The sequence below is a fragment of the Serinus canaria genome, chromosome 14, assembly GCF_022539315.1.
Source record: "Serinus canaria isolate serCan28SL12 chromosome 14, serCan2020, whole genome shotgun sequence".
In the NCBI taxonomy this organism is placed as follows: Eukaryota; Metazoa; Chordata; class Aves; order Passeriformes; family Fringillidae; genus Serinus; species Serinus canaria.
Window position 1 is genome coordinate 10,076,358 of NC_066328.1, and position 27,616 is coordinate 10,103,973.

Sequence of the window (27,616 nt, forward strand, 5' to 3'; positions counted from 1 at the left end):
CCTCTCATCCTTCTGGGCTGTCTAGGAAAATTTGCTTTGGCCAAGGTGTTTTTCCAGCCCTGAGTAAAGATGACTTGGCTTGCCCAGGGGAGAGGACAGAGCACAGGTCACTGTGGTCAGCTGGAGAGGTGTGTGCCCAGCCAACATCACCAAACCCACTCTGGCCACCTGCACCTGCTCTACAAGTGAGTTTCTAGTCCAATTTAGTTGCTGGCAGTTGGGTGCCTTTGGACAGAAGACTCAGAACAGAGCAGAGAAGCTGGAAGAAGGTGCACTTCAGGTGGAGCTATGGAGGTAGGGGATGTAGAGATGAAACTGAAGTGCAGATGAAGGAGAAAAACACAAAGATGTTAAGCTCTTTATAAAAGGAGGAGCCATGAAATTCATGCAAAAGCAAAAATCAAAATATTTTTAGTGTGTTTCCATAATCTGCGCTGTCAGCAAAAATGATTTGTAACAATTTGCTTCCTTTTCTAGTTGTTTCTTTTTAGAATTTAAAATTGTCCACGTTTTTGTGAGCTACTCAGCACTGTCTGATATTGAGCATCCTTTCAGGTATACATTATGCTTCAGTGGAACACCAAAACCAATCAGCAGAGAATTTCTGAAGAGGGAAGTGCTATACAATAATGATGAACATATTGTCCTCAAGCTGTGGAGGTTAACAGCCTCAAATTGCTTTGCTATTTGTACATATTGAAATAAGAAGAATTTATATGTTTGCTTTCAATTCAGTGTGCTCTTGTGATTCATTACATTGGCACTTCAGAGTTCAGAACAGTCACTTGTCTCCTGCAAAGCAGCACCCTTAACTGTGCCACTATTTGGTTGCTCATTATTGTCCCAATTCCTTCTTTTTTATTGCTGCACAAATGCACTTTGGTTTCACAGTAACTTGTGTCTAATGCTGATTTCTGCAGTGTTCATGGTAGGAAGGATCAGGGCCCTGCTGTACTCACAAAGAAATCAGCTAAGTAAATCTATAACTGCTCTGCTGTTTAAACAATGGCTTGGAGCACTACAACTAAAACAAACAAATAAAATTTTTAAAAAATTGGTTTTGCACCTATGGATACCTCCCATTCTTGTTCAATAGGGTTTTTAATGAAATGGCAGCAGACATGTAGAAAGCATTAATTTAGATTTCTGATTCCTTGGTTTATAGGGACAACACAGTAATTTTCCAGTCTGTCCTGGGTAAGGGAAAGAGCATAATTACTGAGAAATGAATTGTGAGTTGAAAGTCTCTAATCTTGGCCTGCCAACCCACACTCCTTGCTCTAAGCAGAGGAAAGGTATTCAGGTGCCTAAAGGTGAAAATACGTTCACAATGTTTTTGCTTTGTTTTTGTTGCTTGTTTGGGTGGATTTTTGGTGTGTTTTGTTGTTGTTTTCTCCCCAGAAATGAACAGGAGACCCCTCCAGCCCTCTGCAAAACTGTTAGATGCCCTGTTGTACCCATAAATTCCTCCAGTACTTCTACTGACCTGGAAGCTGTGGCTTCAATCAAGCCCAGGGCTGTGGGGCCATCCCCAGCTGAGGGTTTGGGTGTATGAGCCAAGCACTTCTCCTCTGGCAGAGATGAAATGCATCCTGAAGTGCCTCTTTGGCCTCTGGGAGCTGTATGAGCATCCCTTTGGGACAAGCACAGAAAGGGATGTTTCCAGTCTGATGGTCACATTTGCTCAGGACAACTTTACTTTACACAAAGGTTCAGCCTTGGTGTTTCTGCCACTTCTTTTCATCAAAATGTTTATTTTCTATCTATCAAAGCTATGTCATTCAAATCAATAGCAAACACTCTAATCTTATCTTTTAACCAAATATTAGCCATGTTTTCCATTTACAAGCTGACATTACCTCACACTAACCTTTTCCCTGCCTACAGGACTCCTTTTCTTTAAACCTGTTATTAATTCTGCCTTTTATGTCCAAAGCAGGTCCAGCAGCACAATTAACTGCTTTTCTTAACGTGCTAGTTTGTAAGTGATCTCCATGATACCACTGCCATGAAGGAAATGAGGGGGTTAAACTGGCTCTCATTACAAGCTGATCTTTGCACAGACTCTGGCTGGTAGAACTGGCAGCAGATGTGCATTGCAGAATTCAAATTAAAAGTTATGAGAACCATTGCTACATAATGGTGAGATCAGACAAGAATGGGAGAATCCACACAAGTCTTTAATCTCCATCAAGCCAAGATATTGTTTCTGCTTTGTTCTGAATTTTAAGATAAATCCTTCACGACGCTGTCGTCGTCTCGTTTTGTGGTCTTCATTTCCTCCTGATTATAAATAAGAATCTGGTTTCCCTTTAGCAGGACTGGGTGGCAGGGGAGTTCAAACTCTTCTGTTCACAGCCAGCAAGAACTGCTTTTCCCACTGCAGGGGTTCAGATCTTCAGCTCCCTGGACTGAGAGTGCTTTGATGGTGAGTTCAGAGACACAGAGTGCTCAGGGGCTGTGTCCCCTTGGGCAGAAGTGCTCCATGATGAGGCAGAGGGAGAAGTCTCTGCAATCAGGGAACAGGCTGGGGATGGGTGTTGGTGAAGGGAATGGTGACCTTCCCCTGCCCAACAAAACATCTTTGTCAAAGAGGAGCAGACAAACAGGTAAGTGAGCTAATTCTGGGCTTCACTCTGTGAAGAGCAGGAGTTTAACACGATTCTGAGAGTAGTGGCAGTGGCTGAGACCACAAGTGACTAATGCATGACTCAGGTTTCTGCAGAAGCTGTGAGGTGAAGGTAATGCTCAGTTCTGCTTAGATTTATGAAGGCTGTGATCAGCAGGTATGCCAAAATGGAGAGATGAGTTTCAAAAAGCTGGAGAATAAGGCTGGATTCCAGGGCTGCAGGGCAGATACCATATCTGAGTGAGATTTGTAATAGCAATGCCAAGGACATGACGGAAAAAAACCACTTGAACCACCCACTCCTCTTCAGGAAGATTTCTGCTTTTGAAACTCTGTGTAATAGGCACCCAGGCAAGCACTGAAAGAATTCAGCACTTGGAATAGGTGCTGAAGAAGCTGCAAGAAATCACCTTTAAAGAAGCAATACTGAAACTAGCAGTGAGATCTCTGGGTGGGGAAAGCAGGATGGAGAGATTAGAGAAAATGAAAAGTTTCCACCTGCTTTGTAAATATTAATGTGAAGAACTCAGCACAGCAGTGTCTTGTGAGCACCTTCTTCAGCACCCTCTTTTCAGTAGGTTGCTGGGATTTGCATTGCTAATGTGCTTGCATGGAAGTTCTCCCAGGGAAAAGAGGCAGATGTAATCTTTCAGGGCAAGGCACAAGGTGTGTGAGTGATTTTACCTCTGCATCCCAAACTGTGTATGCCCTGGAGATGAAGCCTTGGGGTTTCTGGATGGAAAACACCTGAACTTAGCATTCATTAAGGAGAGCTGGTTTCTAACCACTGCATCCTCAATAAGTAGCACATCAGTAGGAGGGCAAAATAACAATTGCTCTAGGCTTGGAGACGCCTTTGCATTGCTGCTACTCCAATTATTTCCTTTTATACACATGTTCAGCAGCCTCTCGCCTCTGTAATTACCACAGTGAGCACTTTAGCTATTAGATACAGCTACTAGACTTTTAGCAAGACATCATTGCACTTGCTATCTTACAATTTAGCAACGTCTTTGAGACCAGTGTACCAGACTCACAGACCTGTGCATGGACTCAAGCATACAAAAGCTGTCTGCAGCTAGAGATTTTGCCAAGAAACAGAAGCCAAGGATGGATCTGCAGAATGTACAATCTGGCCCTGGTTTGAACATTCTAGTTAAAAGTTCTTTTTAATATCTGCATTGGGCAATTTTTTCCTTTCATTGAGAAATGGTGGCTGAGGATGAGAATGGCCAAATTAGAAAGCAAGTTGAAAGCCTGAAAGCCTCTGAGGTTTTATGGGATGTCAGAATCAGCTGTCCTTAAACACCTAAGAGAAGGGGAAAGTCAGGTTGAGAGGGTTTGCCTTTGCCCAGCTTTCCCTCTGTGTGGCAATTTATTTCCTGTGCTCTGTGCTCTTGTGATGGTGCAGAATACTAAAAAGAGGTAATTTTTTGTACACTCAGGCAAGCAGGAGCATGGTGGGCCAGGTTACCTGATTAGCTGGTGGATTTTCTGTGTTAACCCCAGGTGGCCAGGCAGAGCAGGCATTTAAAAACTCATCCATCTCTTGTCTTACTGTCTTTGAATTTGCATAATTAAAAGTGAATTACTTGCTGTATTTTTAATATATGCAGAGAAATTGCATGAAAAGCTGAGAAATTACAGCAATCCAGTAATTCATGTCATGTCCCATTCGGAATTACAGCTTTCCAGCCCCAGCTCAAACACCAAGGATTTCCTGCCACCATAAAGCTGTAATTGCTGAATTAATAACAGCAGGTTTTGAAGAGTGACTGCACAGACTCTCTGACCCAGGTAATAGAAATACTCATGTTAAAGTGAATTTGATATGTGTGACTTAATCCATTTCATATTAGGCTCAAGTAGTGAAAATCATTGCTGTCCCTGCCACAGGATGTTTTGAGAACCACAGCAAGGTGTTTAGCTTAAGGCAGCTGTGTTGCTAGGCCAGTGGGGACTAGAAATCAAATTTCAGGACAAGCCTGGCTAGCTGTCCTTCTCCCAGGGAACTTGAACCCCAAATCTGTTAGTCTGCTCAGCCCTTCTGGGAGGTGGAATTCTCCACCCAGCTGCAAAAGCATGGAGAACAGGATGCAGAGGTTAGATGGTGAAAGGCTTCTGCTAATGTTTCATTACTCCAGGATTTTATGATCAACTGCTAAAAAACCCCAGCTTCCTCCTCACCCTCCACTTTGGAAACAAATTCTGCTGCTGCTGCTCTTTGCAAAATGTGCTGTCTGCTGTCTCTCACAGCAGACATCATCAGGACTGGGATGAAGGGACTAATGTCTCTAAACAGAAGCATTAAAAGTCAGCTGAAATTGCATCATCTGAATGAAAGGTTCCTTTTTTCCCCCTTTGGTCCTTGTTGCTGTGGTCTGGGTTTGTTAAGGGTTCCTTAGGTATTGGAGGAAGCTGGTGATCAATTTTCTGTAATTCCTCAGGCTGAGACCCTGATGCAGCAGCCATTTGAACCTAAGTGCCTTTACATTAATTTCAGTAGGTTTTGTGATTCTCAGACACTGCTAAGATCTGAGACAAGCTGCTAGAGATCAATTGGCCCAAGTCAAAGGATCTGCTTGTACCGTGGGGTTGATTTAGGGAACAGCTATCCATGATGCCATGTTCAGCTGCAGCAAAAGACAAGATGCATGAGCAATCAGAAACTGAACTTCTCTGCTCAGGATAACGTCCTGTGCTGGGGATCTTTGAAATAGCCTCATTGAGATTGGATGGACATTGTGGATAAAGTGAACTGGCAGTTTCCAGGGCTGGCAATCTGGTTCCTTTCCTAAGAATTACCATCATTAATTAAAATCTCTTTTTCTGTCTAATGATTTCAGCTCTAATTCTCTTGCAGGTTCATAAATAGTAACATTTCATTGTCCTGGAAAAAAGTTCATTTTTCTCCTTTTCATTCTCTTTGTTGCTGCCCTCAATTCTCTGCCCTCTCATGGCTTAAGGTAATTAAACTTCCACAGTCTGGTCACCTCTCTGAAATATTTAAATATAATCAAAGACATTTTCCTGTTTCTTTTGTAGGCAAAACTCCACTTGATTCTTGAGCAAAAAGGGTTTGCTTTCACCTTCTGCAAATAGCAGGAGATGAGGGGCCAGGGATCCCAGGTTCTTTCCCCTCTGGTTCACCACTGCCCAGACCCTGTGCTACAATTCTAAGGGCAAACATCTCAAGCCTTATGGCTTGTAGGGATTGTGAAAGGTATTTAACCTGATCCTTGTAATTGCCTCCTTGCCATTTAACACTGAGATTACTGCTGGATGTTGATAATTCCCTTGGCTGAACTTTTGCATCCAGCACAAACAATTTTTGCAGAATGTTCCTGTGGAAGATACTTACTGAAATTTGTACATGCATGACTGCACACATGCAGAGTAGCTTGGGCTCACTCATGTTAAAAGAGAGGAGAAAAATCTCCCCAAAGGCAGGTTTGTATAGCACTATTACCCAAAAGACCTGAGGATTTGAGAGAGAATCAGCATAAATAGTGGTATTAAGGCAGAAGATCCTGCTTTGGGCAGCTCGAGGCTGAATCTTCCCAGGCTGTCAGCAAGGGGATGGTTTTTATCAGTTCACTCTGAGATCTGCCCTTCCTGGGGATGTTTGGCTTGCTGGATGATGTTTTCTTGAGTTTTTCTTTATCAAGTGTCAAGTTTTGGTATAAGAAAATATCAAGTGCAGCTAAAGGTCAAAGTAAATCATGAATGAATTTCCACAAGCTGATACTCAGCAAAGAACAAAAAGTGATGTCAGAGGCTAATTCTAAATTACATAAATGCTCTCCCTGGATCAGAGGCCATCCATGTCCTCCAGAGGAGCCCCTGTGCTTCCCTCTTGGACATGCAGGTCTGCCAGCCAAGACAAGAAGATTAGAACATGACTGGGATGTCCACTAATTCCACCACTGAAAGAGAAGGTGGTACCTGGATCATTGCAATGGTTTGGAAAGCTTTTCTGAATGCTTTTATTTTAAGAAAAGAAAAAAAATTTCCAATGTCTTCCCCCAAAACCACAGAGATGCCAATGACACAAGGTGTCTGTGGAGGTTTTAGCAGCAGCTTGGCTGATACCAGAGAACAAGCAGGAGACAAAGATTGCTGCTCCAGCTGTTTTCTTTTTTTCTTTTTTTCTTTTTTTCTTTTTTTTTTTTTTTTTTTTTTTTTTTTGTTAGGTTACACAATGAAGGAAGACAAAAATCAGGATCTATTGCCTGTTTTAAGCACAGAGGAGAAGTTCCATCTGTGGAACAGCTCACAGACCTGCCCTCCTGGCCAGCAGTTCGTGCCAGAATGAAATTCCTGCTTGGTCCAGAGTGCAAAATCTTTGTGGTTTCACAGACAGTGCAGTTTTGGTCATTTTTGGGATGCTTACAAGCAGGACTTTTAGTAGCAACCCATTTAATGGCTGTGAGGCCCTGAATCAATGGTGTCTATCAAAGCAGCTGAATTCTGCTCAGAGGCAATTAGTTCTGTGAGCTGCAAAGACAACAGGATTTCCAGGGCCCGTGTCCTGCATTTATCTCTGGATAAATGGAGAGCTCATTCATCTGCTTACCAAGGTGCCCATTTCACAAAATTTGTAGGGATGTTAATACCTTGACTACACACAGTTATACTTATTCAGAGAGGCTTTGTGATCACATAAAACTTAAGAAAGCATCAAAGGAACCAGTTTTCTTGGATATTTGCAGTGCTGGCTGTATCAGAGAGAAGTGGAAGAACTGGAGTGAAGGAAAAATGCATGTCCAGAGATCACAGACAGAAAAGTAGGTGTTTTGAAATACTTTGATGGGAACACGAATGTTGTCTCCTCTCCAGTGTCGGGGCTTTTGAAAGCTCACTAGGCAGCAAAATGAAATGTTTTATGGTTTTGTCAAGCACAGCACAGCCACTGATATTATACTTGCAATTTCATGACCTGGTAAACAGATACCTTTGTGCTTAAGGGTCTAAATGCCAGCGGTGTAGAAAACTGATGATTATGCTGCTTTGTGAAATAGGAGCTTCTTCATGAGGAATATATCACACTTGAAGCAGCATCACTTGATATTTGCCCTAGTAAAGCATGACCTTGTGACCAGTGCTTTCAGTGAGATAAAGAGGGAAGGGAGCTGGTGGGACAGCTGAGCTGGAGATATGTTTATCTCCTGTGTAGAATATGTGCTGCCTCTTTGAATGCAGTGATTCAGCACCACCTGCCAGAATTGGATTCTTGTCGTGGTCCAGTGTACAAACTTTGTGGGGTTCAATACAATTTCAACCAAAGCCTGGCATTTTTTCTCTAAGAAAGACTTTCAGGAGCAGCCCTCTTTGGGCTGAAATGATGGTGTCTATCAAACCAGTGGATGGCTGAAATGAAGGTGTCTATCTAACCAGTGGATCAGTTTTCTCCATGGCTGCATCAAACCATCTGCAAGTGCTGTAGATCTGGTGTGGCTAATTTTACAAATTAATGAGAGATAGGAGAACATGGCTGTGGGAGAAGGAAGCCCCTGGCTGTGAGTTTCCACAGAAATCCTTTTGCTTTCAGCAGGGAATGGTAGTTCTCTGCTATTCTCACAGTGTCTTATCTAATGTGCTATTGACGCCATTGCATTTGCTTTCAAACACAGTCATTAGAACATTTAATTTGCAGCAGCTGTAATTTATATTTGTAATTTTGTCTAAGATCAATAAAGGAAACTGAAGAGATTTATAGTCCCAGTTTCAACTAAGATAAATTGAAACAGACTCTGTTCCCCTGAAAAGCTTTATTTAACCAGCATTTTAAAAGAACAAAATGAATTAGATGAGATATTTGCATGCAAGCATGGGTAAATAATCCCTTGTGTCTGGAAGAAATATTGGAAAGGGTGAACATGGTCAGTGTGTTCTTCTCTGAAATACAAATAAACTCCTGGGAAATGTTACCTTAGTGTAGGATCTAATGGGAGTCAGGGAAGCATTTCAAAATGCTTCTTAGCAGAAGCAGTGGATAAATATCCTTGAGATCTGTTGTATTAATACAGCATAATAAGCCTGTAGCTGCATGTTTTAAATACTGTCAGGATCAGTCTGGGAGTGGAAGTGAGACCCTGAAAGCACAGCTCTGCCTTATTTTACAGCAATCCTTGAACACGAATTGCAGAAATGTGTTAATAATTTTTGAAAAGTCTGTATTCATTTATGAAATATTCATGTTCCAAGCACTGCCTCATGCCTGGGAAGAGGTGCCTCTCCCATACAGCCATTAGCTGGGGATTATGCTGAGCAGAAGAGACGTGAGCAGTGTCAGGCCAGCTCAGGGCTGTAGTAGTTTCAAGAGGAGCCTGACAGAGGGAAGGCAGAAATTCCTAATGAACCTTTCTCCTTCTGCCCAGGACAGGATTCTGGAGCAGTGCCTGAGAGATCTGAGGGCTGGGACTGAGGGATACCCCTGCATCTGCCCAGGACAGGGCAGAGTTCAGCAGCTGGTGGCTGTGCTCATCCCTTGGGCCCAGAAGCCTTTTAAACATGCCCTGGGGGGAGGCACTATATTCTTTCTCCTCCCTCTGTTAATTTGGTTTTTGCCTAATCCAGCTGCCTGTTGCCCATAGAGTGCTGGTGGTGCTGTGCCAGGGCACGTGTTCCTCTACTCTGCCATGCAGCCAGGCTTGAAATTTCTGCTGTTCTGCAGAAAGCTTCACTACATACTGTCCTGTGATCACATCATACTGAAGGAAAAGATTATCTGTGGCATGAAGGAGAAGGTTCCACAATAAGACCTTGACTTCCTCCACCAGACAGTTTTTCTTGTTTGGTTGGGGTTTGTTTGGTTGGTTGGTTGGTTAGTTTTTGTTTGGTTTTTTTTTGGTTTTTTTTTGGTATAGGTTTTTCAATATTATGGTGTTTTGACTTAGAGTTTTGCCAAACTGCTGCACCCTTTCTGGGCTTCATCCGCATGCCCTGAGCCCTCAGGTGTCTCAGAGCTCCTGGATGGGTGGTGCTCACTGAATAGCTCACCTTCCCCTTTCCCCATCAGTCTGGAAAGATGCTTTACCAGCTGACACATTCTGCAGGCATTTATCCCTGAGGGGAGCAATCCAGGCTGGGAAGAGGTGAAACTAATCTGTGCTATTCTTAGGTTGCTAAAGTGCGTGAGAGTAGAAGAGAAAAGATCCCCATTTGCTGCACTTCCACTTGTCTCCTCCCATAAAGGTTACAGAGAAAGGCAGAGAGGGACCTGACCCATCTGTGTGTGTGTGTGCTGCACTTCAGGAACAGGATTTGTCTTTAAATGCTCACTGTAAAGGCAGCTCCACAATGTTCTCCTTTCTGTTCTTGGGGCTGCTTGTTTGAATTCATTTAATTTAATATGTTTTTAATAGTGCAGCGCTGCCATCTCTACAGTACCTTGTAAACAACAATTTTTGCTGTAAGCAGTCAACCAGCACCCTGTGTCTACTCATCACAGGGGTGGAATGTCACCATTGTGATCAGGGACTTGATGTGACTAATGTCTGAACTGCAACAAAAGGTGCTGTATGGGCCACAGGATTGTACAATGCAAAATAATTTCTATTCTTCTCACTGCTATTAGTGATAGTTGTACACGTGCTAGGAGAATTACTAGGTGTGTTATCAAGGGATTATGGTGCCAGGGCCAGAACAGGGACAGAGAATCTTTGGAGAGGACAGGCCTTCTTCTGGGGTCCTTCTCTGGCAAATGAATTACACAAAAGCAAGTGTGTCAAGGGGAAAAGAAGCTGAGAGCCAGGGCTCAGCATCACTGAATTTAATAGAAGAACTGAGTGGTAGCCTGTAATCTTGGACCACTGCTAGGCTTACAGCATTATCCTGCTCCTCCAAACAAAACTGTGGCACACTGAAGCCCCAGGTGCTTTGTTTATTGTGTGCAATCAGTTCAACTTGTCATTTCACCTACACTTTCTATTACCCAGTGTTTTCCTTAGAAGCTTCTAACAAACAATTCAGGTGAAGGATTTCTTGAAATGAATAGCTATTTGTGAGTCAGTGCATGGTATTGGATTTCACCTGCCAGGGGCTTTTGGAAGAGAGACATTTAGGAGGAACAATGGATGGATTTAAATGACTGGTGGGTTAGTTTGAGGACTTGCCAGTCCCATGTGATGGCCCTGTGTCTTGCTGCCAGCCTGCTCTGTGCTCCAGCTTGCAGGGCTGCAGCCTGCTTGGAGGCAGGGTGGTCTGTACTGCTGTCTCCACTAATGAGACTGGGGGAGTGGATTTCCTCCCAGTATTTATGGCTGTCTGTCCTTAGGGTCTGTGCTCTCCTGTGTGGGAGTGCAAGGAGGGATGGCCAACCTGAAACTGCAGTAGAAGGGATCTTCTGCTGAGGAGGGTTTGCTTCTATGAGGTCCTTCTACCAAGCTTCAGGAGAGAATCTTTTAATCCACACTGCAGCACAGCCAGAGCCTCTGCATTGCACCTCTGAATGTGGGGGCTGTGGGATGAGCAGGACTGAGGAAAACATCCCCAAATTTAACCCCTCACTAAGATGGGCTGTTTTCTCTAAGGGCTTTCACTGGTGGGTGAACACTGGGCTGACCTGAGGCTTGGAGCCCACCAGTTCAGCTCTCCAAAGAGCAGTGCTGGGAGTCATGGCTGCAGCCCAGAGACTGGAATCCCTCCACACTTTCACACATCTCTCCAGTGAGCAGGGTGGGATGGGGAGAGCAGAGATCCATCCCCATGCCTGGGGTCCCTGGGGTGAACAAATGAGAGAAAGGGATGTTTAAGAGATGTGTGCCATTTAGCCAGCATTTCCAGTTGCTACATAATAGGCAGCATTGTGAAGCTCCTCCAGGGAGAAAGCTTCTGGTGGAAGCTCTCTCTGTGCCTCCCTGCTGTGAGTCATTGTGAACTCAAGTTCAGAGGAATTGGTACCAAGGAAAAAGCACTGAGATAATAACCTTGAAAATTCAGGGGAGAGAAGGAGGGGGGGGAGGGAGGGAAAAATTTATTCCCTGGAAATTCAGAACTGCTCACCCTAAAAGCATTTGTAAATCATGGAATCAGGCTTTGCAGTGATCTGCCTTTATCATAGGATCAGGGGATCCTCTGAGGGTGGAGAGGCGTGTGCTTTGGGATTTTGGGATTTAGGGACTGTCCATATGGTGTCACACAGCCTAAGCCAGTGGCTGGTATGCTGCCAGTTTGCAAACCAACTCATCAAGGCAATGAAAAGGTTTTTAAATCTTATGCTTGCAATTATGAGGAACAATAGTTGGTAGTGCCTCGGGAGAAATAGTGTGCTGTGATTGCCTTTCTCTAAGCATGCAGGCCTCTGGTGTTAAGAACACTAACATCTATTCAAGCATGTTTTACCTTTCTAACAGCCATAAACAATGCCATGTTGTGTGGGAATTTAGTGGTGTTTGCTAGCTGCTGGGCCTTCTTTTCTCAGAGATAAACATGCATTGTGTTATTAAGAAAGAACCTTCAAGTTGCTGTTCTGATTTATATTCCCTTCTACACTGGTGCATGCATTTATTGTTTGTTAAGGGCTGACAGCCCTGGAAACCTAAGCTCTCTATTTATCTACAGAGTGAAATTCCTCTCTCTGTAGAGGGGATGCCAAAGGCACTAATTGTCAATGATGCTGTTGTGCACACAAAAAAATCCTCTCCCCATTTTCCAGCCAGAATAATTTTGCTGTGTGAGGGAGAACTCCTGAAATGGAAGCTGATTTGGAGAATATGTCTGACAAAAGCAACGGTGCTGCAGCTTGGGAGTGCAGGCAAGCCCAGGAGAAGGTGAGGAAAAGCATGCTGTGCTGTCAGGTAGGAGATTGGTCCACATGATTCACCTCTCCTATCCTTACACAGTCAAAAATGATGATGAGCCTATTGCTATTATTCCAGGGACACAAAGAAAGAGGGAGAGGGAGATTTTGTAGCAGTAAAAATGCTTTTCTCACCTTGCACGTCGATTTTAAATGTGGTCTTGACATATGACTGCATCACAGCTTGCAAAAATGAGAATTCAGGGAAACGAGCGACTGGTTACTGCCAGCCTAGAAAGAATAACATTGAAAGGCTTTTTTATTTACTCCTTTCCTTCTGGAAAAAGAAGGTGATGCTAGGGAGAAAAACTAAATTTAACAGAAAGCTGAAGTTTTATCTCCTCTGTTGCATTCCTTTAACATAGTAGGTTGCATCTTCCAGCCTTGGAAATGTCAGAAATCCCAGAGAGCAGGAAGCTCCCATTTCATCTCAGGGAAAATGGCACCTTTGGCCCACTGTTTGTTTTGCAGGGCATATACTTCAGGAGCATAAAAGCAAATTTATTTTAATTATATCAATTTATGTTCATTAAAAAGCCTTCTCCATAACTAACCCTGGTATTGAATTGCTTTGTATCTCTTCCTAATTCACTCACACAATGTTTATTCAATTTAATTGACAGTTAGGGTGAATTTATAGGACTATAATTCACACTTCTGGTGAAAGGAAAAAACAACGTGGAACTATATTATTTGCTGCAAAAGTGAAGTAGGGAGATTCATCAGAGCAAACTGTACAGATAATTTTAATAGTTTCCTTCATCAGGATCTCTTAATAGGATTTCTTTTGCAATTACTTTGGGCCATTTGAACTGCTTATTGTGAGAAGTTGCCAAACAATATTGAAATAAATGGAAATATTAGAGGAGTTTTTAAGAGCATAATCTGCTCACTTCTTTCTTTTTTTGATACCCTTTTCTCTGGAATGAAAATTCTGAATTTCCAAAAATCTCCATTTGCTGGAGAGCCTGTCTGGGTCACAAGGAAGGAAGGTGCCTCCAGCCAAACTGCTGGTAATTCATGCTTAGCTTTTCTTGGCATGGATCTGTGGAAAAAATCTTCAGACAATTTGATATCAAAGGGCAAAAGCCCCCCACCCTTCCTGTTGGAAGAGGGTTTGGAGTGGGAAGGTGACCCATCCAAGGGGATGGGGGAGGCTGGCTTTGCCAGGACCACGTCTCAGAGTTCCTCTGAGGAGCCCCATGAGGCTGAAATCAGAGCCCCAAAGTGGGTCTGGCCTTTCCAAGGGGTGAGCAACCAACTGCAGCCAGGTGCTGGCAGTCTGGGGCTTTGGAGCAGAGGGGATTTCTGTGGGAAGTGAACTCCAGTCAGGACCTGGCCACACGACCCAGGTGCCTGTGGGGGAGCACTCTGTGTTTAAGGAATTGCTGCATTGCCAGCTGAGTACAGCACCCTTGAAATGACAAGATTTTTTCCTTGTGCTTTAATAAATAAAGGTAATATGATGCTAAGAATTAATAAGTGGAGTTTATTTGTCCAGGCAACCACCCTTCAGTATAAAAATCAAAGGCACTGATGAACTGTGGCCTCACTGTGTGAAGATTTTACAATATCATGATTACTATCAGATCTCAATACCTTCCAGTAATGTGTAAGTAGCATCAACAATTGCTATCACACAATTTCATTGGGCTTTCAGATAAGTATCTAGAAGTAGAACCAGGTTTTAGAGGTATAAAGAATGCAATTACCATTTTAATATCTCTGCACAGGGAACAGGAAGATTAATTTTTGTAGGTCTATTTTTGAGATTTTTTTCACAGGTTGGGAGAGATATGTAAAAAGCTGGCAACAATACACTAGAAATAAATTAAGTACTGCTGATAGCTAATTAAAGCAGCACAACTAGATAGCAGAATTACTGGGGAAAAAAAATCTCTTGTGCCTTAAAATCAGGCAGTACTTGTGATTGGGTTTTCAAGAAGAAAGAGGAGAAATTTTGATATTGTTGACTTTTGTTTCTTAATGAATTGTAAGCCAGCATTTTCAAAGCAGGGCTATGTCTCAGAAGTCCAGAGACTGAAAAAAAAAAGAAAAAGAAAAAGAAAAAAAGCCTTTCTTCCCCTTTAAGCTATATTTATTGTTACAACACTTGTGAGTGTATTTATTGTTACCTGTCAATTCCTGGATTGTAATATGTGGATACAGTGTATTTCACAGCTTAATTTTGGGCTCATTTACTGCTTCCTGACAAAGCTTTTAGAGTTGGTCTGACAGAAAATGCACTCAGCTACTAAACAGTGTGGATATGTGACTATTGAGATCCAGTTTAGGAAAAGAGGTGGAAGCTGCCAAACCTACCTGAGTGCTGGACTTCTGGGGAGAAGCAGAAGTGTTTTGGCACAGAATCAGCAGGAAATTTGCTGGAAGCTCCTGTGTCCCTTCAGAATTCCATCTGATCTGAGCAGTGGTAGCTGAGCTGCATCTGGGGGGTGCAGGGGAGACAATGGCCCAAATCAAGGTGGGCTTGGTAGCTGTGACTGGGATGATGTCCCTGGTGCTGAGATGCTGCCTGGGGTGCTGAGGTGGGGAAACACAAAGGGGATCAGCAGGAGGAGCACACACAAACCTGCACAGGGCACGTCCCACCTCCATCCCAGTCCCTGAAACAGCAGAGAGATGGAGCTTGTATTTCAGACTGGAGATGGGGAATGGGAAACCCATGGCTGTCAGATCTTGCTCCAAATGGATCCACTCAGCAGGCAGGGAGCTCTGAAGAGGGTTCAGTGGGGAGGTGTCACAGGGATCTCTGCAGGCAGGATCTCTGCATGCCCTGCCTCTGACAGCTCCCTGCTGCAGCAGCAGGCAGGTGGCACAGCTCAGTGGCTCATTAATGGGCCTGGCCACACTTCTGTGAGTGCAAGGAACACTGGGCTCTCCTGCAGCCTGCTTCTGAGGGCTTAGAGCCAGAGGTGTTGAGATTGTTGCAAGTGTTGGGGAGAATTTGCTGGTTTGGGGGATGTGGGGTGGGAGGGGAGCAGAAGAATGCAAAATACATTTATATATTTGGGGAACTCCAGGATATATAGCTGTGTTGACCTGTACTGGGCTTGTCTAGGGGCAATATGAAGGCCATAAACTCCTTGCTACACTAACCTTAAAATATAAAGTTACCCACCTGAATGAAGTCCTTCAGGACATTGGCACACAAAAACCTCTGTGACTTTAAACCAGCCTTACTCAGCTGTCTGTCTTCAAGGGGTTAGATTTATGGTCACACCACTGATATCTGTTTTAAAGTAGAATTTAATGAAATAAGATTAGTTTGTAGCTAGTGAAAGGAAGCAAGGAACTTTTTCCATTTTCCTTTTAGTGAAGAGGAGAGCCCCAGCTTCCTGTTTCCCAGTGATTATGACCCAAGACTTAAAATGGTGTTGCTTGACACCCTTTTCCTGCTGCTGCTTTTCCCCTAAATGTCAATATTAGATGTTCAAGAAGAAAACCATTTCAACAACACAAAGTTTTTTAAAATCAGGAAAAGATTTTGGAGGTTTTTTTTTTCTCCCAAGTATTGCTGATGACTCTTCAGAAACATGTTTTTTTTTAAATGCATGTATCTGAGCTTTGCAGAAGTTTATTCCAGAGCAGGAGCACCCATGGGTTAAGAGATGCTGTGTGGGAGCCAGAGAGTCCAGAATTACAGCACACATCATTTGTGGGCAGCACTGAGTGCTCCCCCACCCACACCTGCATGCCCAGAGGGATGGCCCCAGGTGCTGGGGTGTAGAATCAGTGGTGAGAGCAGGTCCTGCCTTGGCTGTGCCAGTGAGGAGCGTGGCTGCAGTCACAGCACCAGGATATCTGTGTGGGATGTGCTCTCCATGAAATGTCCTGACTCTGCAGAGACAACTCTGCCTGTGGGTTGTCATCCTGCCGTGACATTTCCAAGTGTTTCAGCTCTGCAGCCTCACAGTGAATTCTCCTCTCTGCTGGTGCTGCCAATGAGCTGCTCCCTGCACAGCTCTGCAGCTCCATGAATCGTTTTGGGAGTGGGATTTTAGTGACCAGCTCCCTGCAGAGCCCACACTTCCCTGTGCACTGGGGCTCGAGCTGCCCCAACCCTGCAAGGCAAGGAGGGGCAGGTCAGAACCATGGACTTTGGTGTGACACTGGGTAAATCCCTGAGCAGCCCTCCCTGCCACCTGGAAAACAGAAATAATTCTACAGTGTTACTGAGAAATGCCTCTCCCTTTTGGAGAGCACTTGAATTTCACTTAGTTTTATTAATACAATTAGCTCAAGGGCCTGGTCAAGAGCTGATGGGTGTCCCTTTTTCCAATGGAATTCTGTGGCTCTGTGGTGCTGAGCACTCTGCAGGTCACTCCAGGCACTTGCACAGAACAAAAAGAGCTGGTTTTACCTGCTTCCAGCACAGCCAGAGGAACAGACACTGGGTAAACTCAGAAGGTCTTTATTTTTTAAAAAAATGGCAAGAGGAAAACTCCAAATGCAAGAGAAGTGCATCTGTAGTTTCTATTTAATTTCAACAGACCTTGAATCCAAAAACCCATCACTGGTTTTGGGGTTTTTGATCATGACATGGATCAGCTTTGTCACTGGGGATTTCCACTGGCACACTGGAGATACAAATGAAAAATTCTATTGCCAAGGGTGTTTTACTTTTTAACTTCATAGGAGGTCATGCTTTAAAGAGAGCTTTGACTTATTACTATACCAGAAAAATTTTTAATTAAAAACAAACAAAAAAACAAACAAAAACCAAACAAAAAAAAAAAAAAAAGAGAGGGGGAAAATGCTTAGAAAACACTTTTAAAATGTAAAATTACTTTTTCTGTGACTGTTTCTGTGGGTCTCTTTCATGTCCATGTTCTCTGGATGTTTCAGCAGAGTGTGAGGCTGGCAAGGAGGGTGGGAGAGCCGTTCACGGTTGTGCCTCCCCTTGCACAATAAATAAATTACCTTTATTTATTAGAGCTGTGCTGGAACCACATGTGAGTGAGGCTGGCCAGGTCTATCTCTGGCTAATCAAAAGGGAAAAATGCCACAATCTGAGATGAATCAGCAGGGAAGAGCAAATTTTGACAGTTATGCCAAAGTAATTTGAATTAGACAAAGCTTTGATGACTACAAAGCTGGACTTGATATCCCAGTGGGAGCAGGTTTTCTTGTTATATGTTCATTTAATAATTTTTTTTTACTCTGGGCAGAAATGAGGAAAAAATGGCTTTTTGACAGACTCATATGCTTGATTCTGGACTCCTAAGGACTACAGAGAACTAGCCAGGCAAGAAGAAGTAGCACCAAGCTGGGAGTTTTATTCCTTGATGACTTCTTTATTACTTAGGTGTCTGTTTGTGTGGAAAAGATTAACTTTTGAAAAGTAATTCCAAGCCCTTACTCATGCTGCAATCTGTAATAAACACAGCTTATAAAATGAGGGGCAAATCTTCAAATGATGCCAGGGATTTGTTGCATATTTATGCATACATTTGTTATATTGAGTGTGTGGAGGTTCTGCCTCAGGTAGATGGAAGTGCAGTAATAATCTGTGAGGAAGGTCAAGGCAGAGGAGGCAAAGCACATTTTTAATTTACACACCTGTGTGCTCCTGGCAGGTGTTAAAACTGGTATCACTGCTTTCAGGAGGGAAAACACAAAGGCTGTGGGAAGATGTCTGGCATGATCAGTTTAAAGTCATGCACTTGAGAAGGATGCAATGTGAAGTGAGGAGTTTTAATGCCGAGGATTTTATACTTCAGCAGGAATGCTCCCAGCCTGCTGCTGAGCTGACATTTGTGGCCAGTTATTTCCCAAAGGTACTGGCAGTTTTATAATTAGGCCCTCAGTTAGCAATGCCTTTCTGCTCCTGCCTCACCCCACACAGATCTGCAGAGCTGAGGGTTTCTGCTGTGGCTGTGATGTTTGACTCCTGCTGACCAGAAGTAACTGGAGCAAAGGAAGGGCTGGGATTAGTGTGAGCCTGTTTGTTTAGCACTGAGGAGTTCTGAATCATGTTTCCACTTCAGCAGGCTCTTCAGGGTCATGCAGTGTTCATTGCAGGAGTGGGAAGATGTATGGTTGCAAGCAGTCTTTTGTCACCCTGGGATAAAGCAGGACCACGTTGCCTGGGGACACAACAGGAGTGGCCTCCCTGATTCCCACTGTGCCAAGAGTGCTCGGGGGAGCAGCCAGAACTGCTGGCCAAGAAATGTTCTCTTCTTCTAACATTTTCATTGTTTCAGATATTTTCCTGAAGTGAGGAGTGAAGCCTTCCATTCCAGTGCCAGAGGAGTGAGTTGTGAGATCCAAAGTGCAGATTTGCTGTTGCTCCTCTCCAACACAGAGGGTAAGGAATGGCCACATAACCTGGAGGTGACCTCATTGAGGTGACTTTTCCCTCTTTTCACCATTAAAAATGCTGTTTCCTGCCAAAGTCCCTTTCTCAGAATCTTCTTCCATGAAAATGTGAAGTTTTCTCACAGATATTTCTTACTCTTCATTATGACTTTGCCCTCAGTGGGATGTGTGAGACCTGGGTTTTGCAATCTGCATTTGCAGAGACTGGACTTTACTGTGACCATCAGAGATCAGGTCTTATGTACAGGATCAGAAAGTGCCACCTTGCTAAAGCTCATGATAAGCAAAAAGAAGGGGAAAAAGGGAAGTAGTCAATTATTTCCATTGTTTTCATATCATAGTAAGTTTTAAGAAATACTCAAAAATATGTTTTGGTTTTTTTTTTCTCAAATCTCTTGTCAAGTTATGGCAAATTGTGAGTGTGCAGAGATAAATTATTGGAACATTTTGTCTGCATTGCATGCATAGATAAACATACATATATATATAAACATGTATATAAGTGTATTTGTGCACATGCAAGCAGATCAACAATGTATGTGCATGTGTTTCTGTGGCTGTACATACACACATAAGTATATACATGAATACACCCAAGAAAGTAATTTTCCATAGCCTTTTTGTTGTTTACCAGTACTAAAATGCTGGAATTCAACAATCTAAATCCTCAAATGTGTTGGAGAAACGTAGATTTTAATGGTGTTAAATGAACCATTTAGCACAGAGGGCCTCTCACCTTCAGTGGCACACTCTCAAAATGAAATCCAGTGTTCAGATACAATAATAAAAGGAAGAAAAACAATATTACCTGTTTAAAGAGAATATAAAAATCCAATTAAGTTCTGAATTTTAATTTGCTTGCAAGCATGGGTTTGCTGCTCTGTGAAAAGAATGAAAATGTAAATGACATTTCTGTGTGTTATCTACATAATCCAGAGGCTAAAATATCCTGTCATGCTTATTTTGTCTAGTGATGATAAAACTAAACAGTTTTAACTGAATTTCCTGTAAATGGGCAACTAATCAAAAATGAACATCTTTATATTCTGATCTTTCATTAATTTATGTACAAATGCTGCTATAAAGAGATTAGCTTCTGCAGAAGAGATTGAATTGTGCCTGGCAGCTGCCAGCAGTGCTGGGCTGTGGCACTTGGAGTGCTGTGGGTGGCAGAAGCTGGATGGAGCCACCACTCCCTGCTGAGCTGTGAGCTCAGCCAAGGACTGGGGGCAGCTCTGGCTCCTGGCACACCTGGCACCACACAGAACACTGTGCCCAGGTGGCACCTGCCTCTCCTGGCACCACACAGAACCTTGTGCCCAGATGTCACCTCCCTGTCCTGGCACACCTGGCACCACACCGAACATTGTGCCTAGGTGTCACCTCCCTCTCCTGGCACACCTGGCACCACACAGAACATTGTGCCCAGGTGTCACCTCCCTCTCCTGGCACCACACAGAACCTTGTGCCCAGGTGTCACCTCCCTCTCCTGGAACCACACAGAACCTTGTGCCCAGGTGTCACCTCCCTCTCCTGGCACACCTGGAACCACACAGAACATTGTGCCCAGGTGTCATTTCCCTCTCCTGGCACACCTGGCACCACACAGGACATTGTGCCCAGGTGTCATTTCCCTCTGCTGGCACACCTGGCACCACACAGAACATTGTGCCCAGGTGCCACCCCCTCTCCTGGCCCCTCTCAGCCCTGGGGCAGTGTGTCACTGCCCATTTGCTGTAGTGTCCAACAGGATGAAGAGGTGCTGACCTGGGGGTGCAGGAGAGGCTCGGGGTGGCACGAGTGAGTCTGTTCCAGCCATGCCTGGGGCAATAGGAGTGCAGTAAACTCTGCTTCTCATTGCAGCTGAATATTCCTGCCTTTCCTTCTTCCTTTAAATTTGCTTTATTTGGAATGAACAATATAGAAAAAAACATCTGTGCCTGGACTGTAAATATCCAAATCAGCAATTAATTTGTGTCTACATAAGGCTGTCACCCACTAGCCTGGCCTAGCAAAGAGAATGCCCTAACAGAGTAAAAATAACAAAATACACTTTTTTTTCTGTATAGAGAATTTTTAAAATATTATTTATCCTGTCTCTACTCCTAGAGCATGTCTGCTGTTCAAAGTTGTTTGTGAAAATCAAAATAATTATAAGTGTATGCAGAGATAGAAAACACATTTACCATGGCAAAGCTAATACTGCATGGTTTTAACCTTGTTTCATTTAAAGCCTCAAAACCATCTCAGGGCCTCATTCAGTTTCTTACAGGTGATTTGTTATGCAGGAAACATCACCTTCAGCATCTCATATGAAACCACCAGGTGTTGTTCTTCCTTCCATGTTAACCTCCTTCATGCCTCTTCAAAGGCAGCATGTGGAAATTACCCACAGGTATTTGCAAACATACTAGAAACGTGTTTTCATACTCATAAAAATGAAATTACAAGAATCTGAAAAGCTGTGATGATGCAGACAGAATTTTCCCCAGCACTTGGGTGTTTTTGTTCCTGCACACGCTCCCCAGGAGTGATGCAAGGCAGCAAACCCCAGCAGGTGCAGGCAGAGCTGCTTTGCCAGCACTGCACTGGCTGTTTGTGCTCCTGGAATGTAAGAACTTGAGCATGCCCTTCTTTGAAAATCCAAACACTAAATTCAGTGAGCAAAAGATTAAGCAGTGCCAGTGAAATCACTGGCTTTGAAACCTCCATCATCTGTGTCATCTCTTTAATCTATCCATCCATTCCTTTAGCACTGGAGTTTCAGTGTGTCTGTACACCTTCCCAGTCCAGTTCAGGTGTTAAATTTTCAATATCAGTTTCTGAGTTCTGGTATTTTTTGACTGCCTTTTTTTTTTTTTTTTTTTTTTAATTAAATGAAGCTGGGGTTAGATTCATGAATACTGCAATGAATTCATATCTAGAACACAAATGACCTGTCTCTAATCACAGTGCTGCTTTTGATAAAAAACATAGAGGTAACTGTAATACTCATCCAGCTGAAGAAATCTGAAGTCTGGTGCTCTTCACATTTGCAGCATTTCAGGACTAAATTCTGTGAGCATCTATTTATGTGAAGACAGACCATAATAACAGAAAAAGTATTTTCCACATAAATATACACTTTTTGACATCACTACAATCTATTTTCAGTTTAACTATATCATTTTACTATATAAGCAGAACTTTTGGAATTTATTTTCAGAGTCTTGTATCTACATGATCCTAATATACCCAAAAATATATTTGCAACTTTCAGCTTAACACTGTGTGACTTCAATCCTAGCATCAAGCTCACCTGTCTCAGAGCTCAGCATCTCCCTAGGTGAGTGCAAGCTGACAAGGTTTTATCTTTGGTGAAGAGCCCTTCTTTTTCCTTGCCAGCTAGAGAGGGAGAGGCAGGCTGCCCACAGAAGTTGTGATCAGAAATGGATGTGTCAGCTGTTAGCACCAAACTTGCACTGATGTAATCATTGCTGCTTCTGTGTGCCAGAAGAAATTGGGATGTTTACAGCTTTTCAGTGCAGCAGGGAGGAAACAATCACAAGTGAAACACAAACACACAGTCCCATGTAAAAATACATGGGAAAAGCACAGAAGTGAGCAACAGGTGTGTGTGTGCACACTCAGATAAAGAGGATGCCAAAGGGAACAAGCAGAAAATGTGTTTGCAGGTGGAAAATGTGACCAAAGATGCAGAACATGAGGAAGCAGAGGACAAGGTGAGTGTCTGCAGAGCAGAAGGGATGGCAGCAGAGGACAAGGTGAGTGTCTGCAGAGCAGAAGGGATGGCAGCAGCCTTTCTGTTCCAGGGCTGAGCACAAGGGTGTGAGGGTGAGTCAGCTCCAACACTTCTGGGTCTGGGCTGGGGCAAACTACACCCACTCTGTGTGCTGGGCACTCTTATTATCGAGTCAGAGAAAGCCAGGAGGAACGTGCTGTGTTGATGGAGAAACACTCCACAGTGTTTGAAAAATCTAAGAGGAACAAGCTACTCAGAAACACTGGTATGTTCAGTCGAATTGATGCTGCAAGCAGGATGAAAGGGTCAAAATGGAGACAGAAATTTTCTGAGGGGTAATACCAGGTGTGGGAATGAGCTCTAGGGTTTGTGCCTCCCTGCCACTGTCCTCTCTGCCAGTTCACTTATCCCCTTCTCTCTTTTTGCTCCTGAAATTTTGTGACCTCCTGTGCATCCTCACGTGGTCTCACCAAGTCTTATCCCCTCATGTGCACAGTGAGCTCCTGCACCTCTTCTGACAATGAGGGCAGTCTGAATTGTTCAGTTTTATTCCTGCTAGGGTTTTTTTTTGTCTAAATGCTTCTTGGGAAGTCAATGCTCAAAGGAGCAACCTGTCTATCTCTGGCTTACATGCAGTTCCAGCTGAACAGCACTAGGCTTCCAGCAGGAGGATTGAAAGAACAAAGAAAAAGATTCATTTAATTTACCTTGAGGGATAGTTCATTTTTCAAATAGAGACAATTTGAAAAACACAAGGCACTGTGCCAATACCTTAGTCACTCTCAAAAAACAAAATTAAGTCTTTCTTGGTAGGAAAATAAATGTCAATGCTGTATACATTTGCATCCAGCAGCAATTCTGAAACTAATTTTGTAGTAATTGATAAGCTGCTATATTGCTTTATTATGGGCATTGAAGCTTTAAACATTCTTGTCCAGGCCAGACTTGGCCTGACACCAAAGTGGTCACTTGCCATGTACCCTGCAGGCTGTACCCAGCAGGCTGAACAGTAATCAGAGCTGCCACAGAGCTTATACATTAATGTTCACTGGTGGCTGAATACAGTTCAGAACATTATGGGCCAAAAATCCTAACTTACACAGTTAGGCTGCTTAATGAAACCCAAAACTGACCTGGACAATATGAAACCATCCATCAGATTAGAAAGAGAAGTTGCTCTTCAAGGAAGAGGCCATTAAATAGCTGATAAATGTGTGTTTCTATGAGTGGGATTTCAGGATGCCAAATTTAAACCAATATCTTCTTTTTTTGAGTGATGCCAATAAGATTCTTTATTATCTATGAAAGTGACTGTGAGAGCAGCCTTCTGAGAAAAGTGCATGGTGGTTTCTTTATCTGTTGGAAGGCTGAGTCTAGGTAGGCTTCATTCAGGCACAGGATAAGTTATTTTTAAATGCAGAACCCCTGTCAGCTGAGGTGTGGTGGGTTATTTCCATTATTTTCCCAGCACACACCCCCTGACCACTGCTGGTGCTGCACAGTGGCTCTGTGTGCTCAGTGCCTGGTTGTGCACCTCAGACTGTGTCTGCAGTGCTGCTCTGCCCACTTAGGGCTCCTGTGAGGCAGTTCACCTGTTTAATCCTGCTCCTTCTGCTGGGAATTTCTACCAGGGGCTAATTCCTACCAGAGGCTCTCATTATTCTTTCTAGCTGGACATCCCAGACTCCACTCCTGCTGATGAACTCATTCTTTCATGCCACCGAGGTGGCTTGAGTGACACTCCCACTGCAATTACAGTGGCAGCCTTGGCACGTTTAGGGCTGGGATGGAATCAGCCCTGGGCCACTCTCTGCAGTGTTTGCTTGAGGAAGCCCAAAGTGAAGGACACCAAGGTTTTGTCCTCGCAGGACACAGAGGGACACGTGTGCTCTGGGCTCTGCCAGGCGCCACTCAAAGCACTCCAACTTGGCTCCTGCTCTGAACCAACCCCAGGAGGAGGCTGCTTCTCCCCACAGACTCCAGGTGAGGCTTTGGGAACCTTCCTGGTCATATCTGACTGCAGCAACAGGGACTTTGTAGGCTAAAAAATGACATCCATGAAGTCCTGCCTGCAACCTGGACCAGCATAAGGGTGGCCCGTGGGGTTTTGTTGCATTTGCAAAGTGAACTTCACCAATTCATGCAGTTTCTCTTCTACATAGCAGATCCTCTTCAGCTTTCTGCAGCAAGCAGGTGTTTCTCCATATTTCCAGCCTGCAAACTTTAAGAAACCCTAAAATAATTTGTAATTTTATAAATAAGTAGTACAAGCTGTCAGCACAAATGTGTCACCACGCAGACAGATGCAAACATGCGCAGTGGGGGCTGACACTGAGATCTGAATAAAGGCCATCCAAAAGCAATTACACTTCCAGGTATTAGGCAAGCCCAATTATTTAAATTGCTAGTCAAAAACAGTTGATAAAATAGATAATTAAAAAAGATTGACCTAAAGCTGATTTTAAATTATTCTGTAACGTGCACATAACTTATATAATTGCTCTCTCATGACCCAGCCTCCATTAAAAAGAAATTTCACCTAGGAAAAAAATTACATATGCAGTGCACGGTGATTAAAATAAATACTTATTCTCCTGAATGCTGGGAATTATGTGAGGAACTGCATTAAAAAGTAGGAACAAATTAGGCCTACATTGAAGACTGTACTGTGGATTGTCATTTTAATAAATCACACTCAGGTATTACTGAAATAGAACACATGACAATGCATTAGCCCACAGAAATAGTAGATGACCTAACATATGTAGATATATAAAAATTAGGCTGGAAAAAGACAGAATAAGATCATGGAATAATTTCTTTTGGCGAAAGGGCCTTAAAGTTATGGAGTGCAACAACTAAGCCAGCACTGCCAGGTAGGTGCTGAGATAATGGGGGACTTTGTTTCCCCTATTCAGAATAAAGGGGATCCTAAATGACAGTGGGGGTTCTGCCCTGCCATGAGCACAGAGCTGAGGGGGCAGCAGCTGCTGTGGAGGGATTGTATTCACACTGCACCAGGCAGAGAAGAGGCAAAGAGGAGCAAGAACTGTGGCACAGGCAGGTTAAAGGCCAGATTTCCACACATATCTAGTGCATCTTGATCAGGAAGATGGAAACTCTGGAGGAGTCTCAGGTGCCCTTTGTGACCAGCTGGAGTCACACAAAGATGAAAAGCAAGTGTGTAAGCCTGAGGCCAAGGTGGTGTCCTCAGTGCTGGGAGGGTGGTGGACGTGTGGCCACCTGACTGACTGGACACAGCTGGGATCAGCAGTAAGTGCTGGAGAAGAAAAGCAGCTCCTTGTCTCACTTTGCAATCAGCTCCCCTCCCTGCCTCATGTGCCATGGGAATGGCTCACAAACACAGGTTTTTTTGTGCAGTGCTTTCATAAAAGAAGAAAATCTTACACTGCCTCTGTTGTAAGATGATGATTCTGAGTTAGCTTTTAATGTCTGGATGCACAGCTGGAGTTAAGAAACTGTTGAGGCAGTGAAACCACAGCACTTTCTGCCCTGTTCTGTTGCTTTTGATCTTCTTCCTGTTGGTTGATGCTTTTGGCACCTATGGCCAAATATAAGCATTGACAACAATACCATCAAATGAAAAATAAGTGAATTTTGACCTATGTCTATGATTTACAGAAACTGTTTGAAGACATGACCAGCAGCAAAGGACATTTCTTGAGGAAAATCCTGTAAGTCTCCCATTTTAATAGCATGTAGCTCTGCCAGTCTCATTGCAGAAACATGAGAGCTTTCAATTTAAAATGCTCTCCTGCACACAAAGTACTTCTCCAAACCTGTCATTTCTCAGGAGGCCCTTTCTCAGGCAGTCTGCATTTTAAATTGAGCAGTTATGACAGTTTTCACTGCAAAAGGGGACAAATTAGTGAAAGCAGAATATATAGGAACTTGGTTACAGTAACAGCTAAACAACAGAAACCTGCTCCTGGGAAATAACTGGTTTGGATTTTTGCAGTGACCATCCATAGGAAGAAAAGAAAGTCATGGAGGACTAAACAAGCTCACCAGCTTTGTGCCTAAAGTAATGAGTTACAAAATGGCACAAGCTGAGATCATTAATCCTGAATTTATTGACAAGTTTGAAAGCCCTGGGTAGACATTTGTTAGAAATTCAGCTGACAGTGCAGCCTGCTCCTTTGTCTATGGTATTTTGAAGCCCTCTGCAATTTTAGATATGTTTGTTTTCCTGTGATGTCTCTGAGACAGGCTGATGTGAATCCCATTTTTGGGGATGGGATATTGAAGCTCACAGGCAGGTATGCTGAAAAATGACTTGAAGCCAAATTTTCACCTGCTTACTTCCATGCCCCTTCTTCTCCCTTTGCAGACAGGTGCTCTTGCAGAGTGGACACAGCTAATTTCATGTTGCAGGTTTTTTACATGAATTCAAGGCTCATTCTGGGGCTTACTGATCACCACTAAAATGGAATGGTTAGGAAGGAGCTTTTTTTACTAATCTGCTTTTAGAGTCCAATTTTCACATCTGAGTCTTATGATAGGAGATCAAAGTCCCTCATTAAGGGACTGAATCCAATATTTAATACACTTAATGCCACTTTATATACTCACAAGATAGTCTGGTTTCTGTATAAAACAACATCCAAGCTCCTTGTGACACTTAATGAAGGGACAGGAGTAATTTTAAGCCCTCATTTTCCATGCAGTTACATGGTGGTGGAGAAGAATTGACTTCAGTAGTTAGATGTCAAAAGCCTGAGACTGTCAAAAGCAGGATCAGTCTCCTCTGCTTTCCATGAGGGAATACAGAAGTATCCTTATTAATGCATCTGTCTTTCAAAAACTGCGCTGTGATATCCTGCACTAACATCTTTGGAACATCCTGGACTTGGGGAATGTCAAAACTCAGGATTTGAGTGCACACTGTTGCTCTGGAAATTGTATTGGAACTGATTAACCTATCAATCTCTATTATTCAGCTACTGGAAACAAGACACAGACTTCTCCTGGGGATTTACCTGGAGTGAGATCAAAAGAAAACTGCCTTTCTCCCCTTCCTGCATAAAGGTGCAAATTTTGTTTTGACTAGTGATGTTGAAAAGAAATAAATAAATTTCTGGAG

The 27,616-nt window shown here is 43.3% G+C and overlaps 1 long non-coding RNA gene across 1 annotated transcript; it reads left to right on the forward strand.

The window, feature by feature from the left end:
• The first annotated feature begins 2,156 nt into the window (after positions 1–2,156).
• Positions 2,157–27,616, forward strand: LOC108962347 (uncharacterized). Its single transcript, XR_001990923.3, has 8 exons — positions 2,157–2,428; positions 4,317–4,426; positions 12,288–12,402; positions 18,656–18,759; positions 22,445–22,492; positions 24,183–24,495; positions 26,155–26,207; positions 27,474–27,616. It is a non-coding gene; the product is annotated as an uncharacterized LOC108962347 (long non-coding RNA).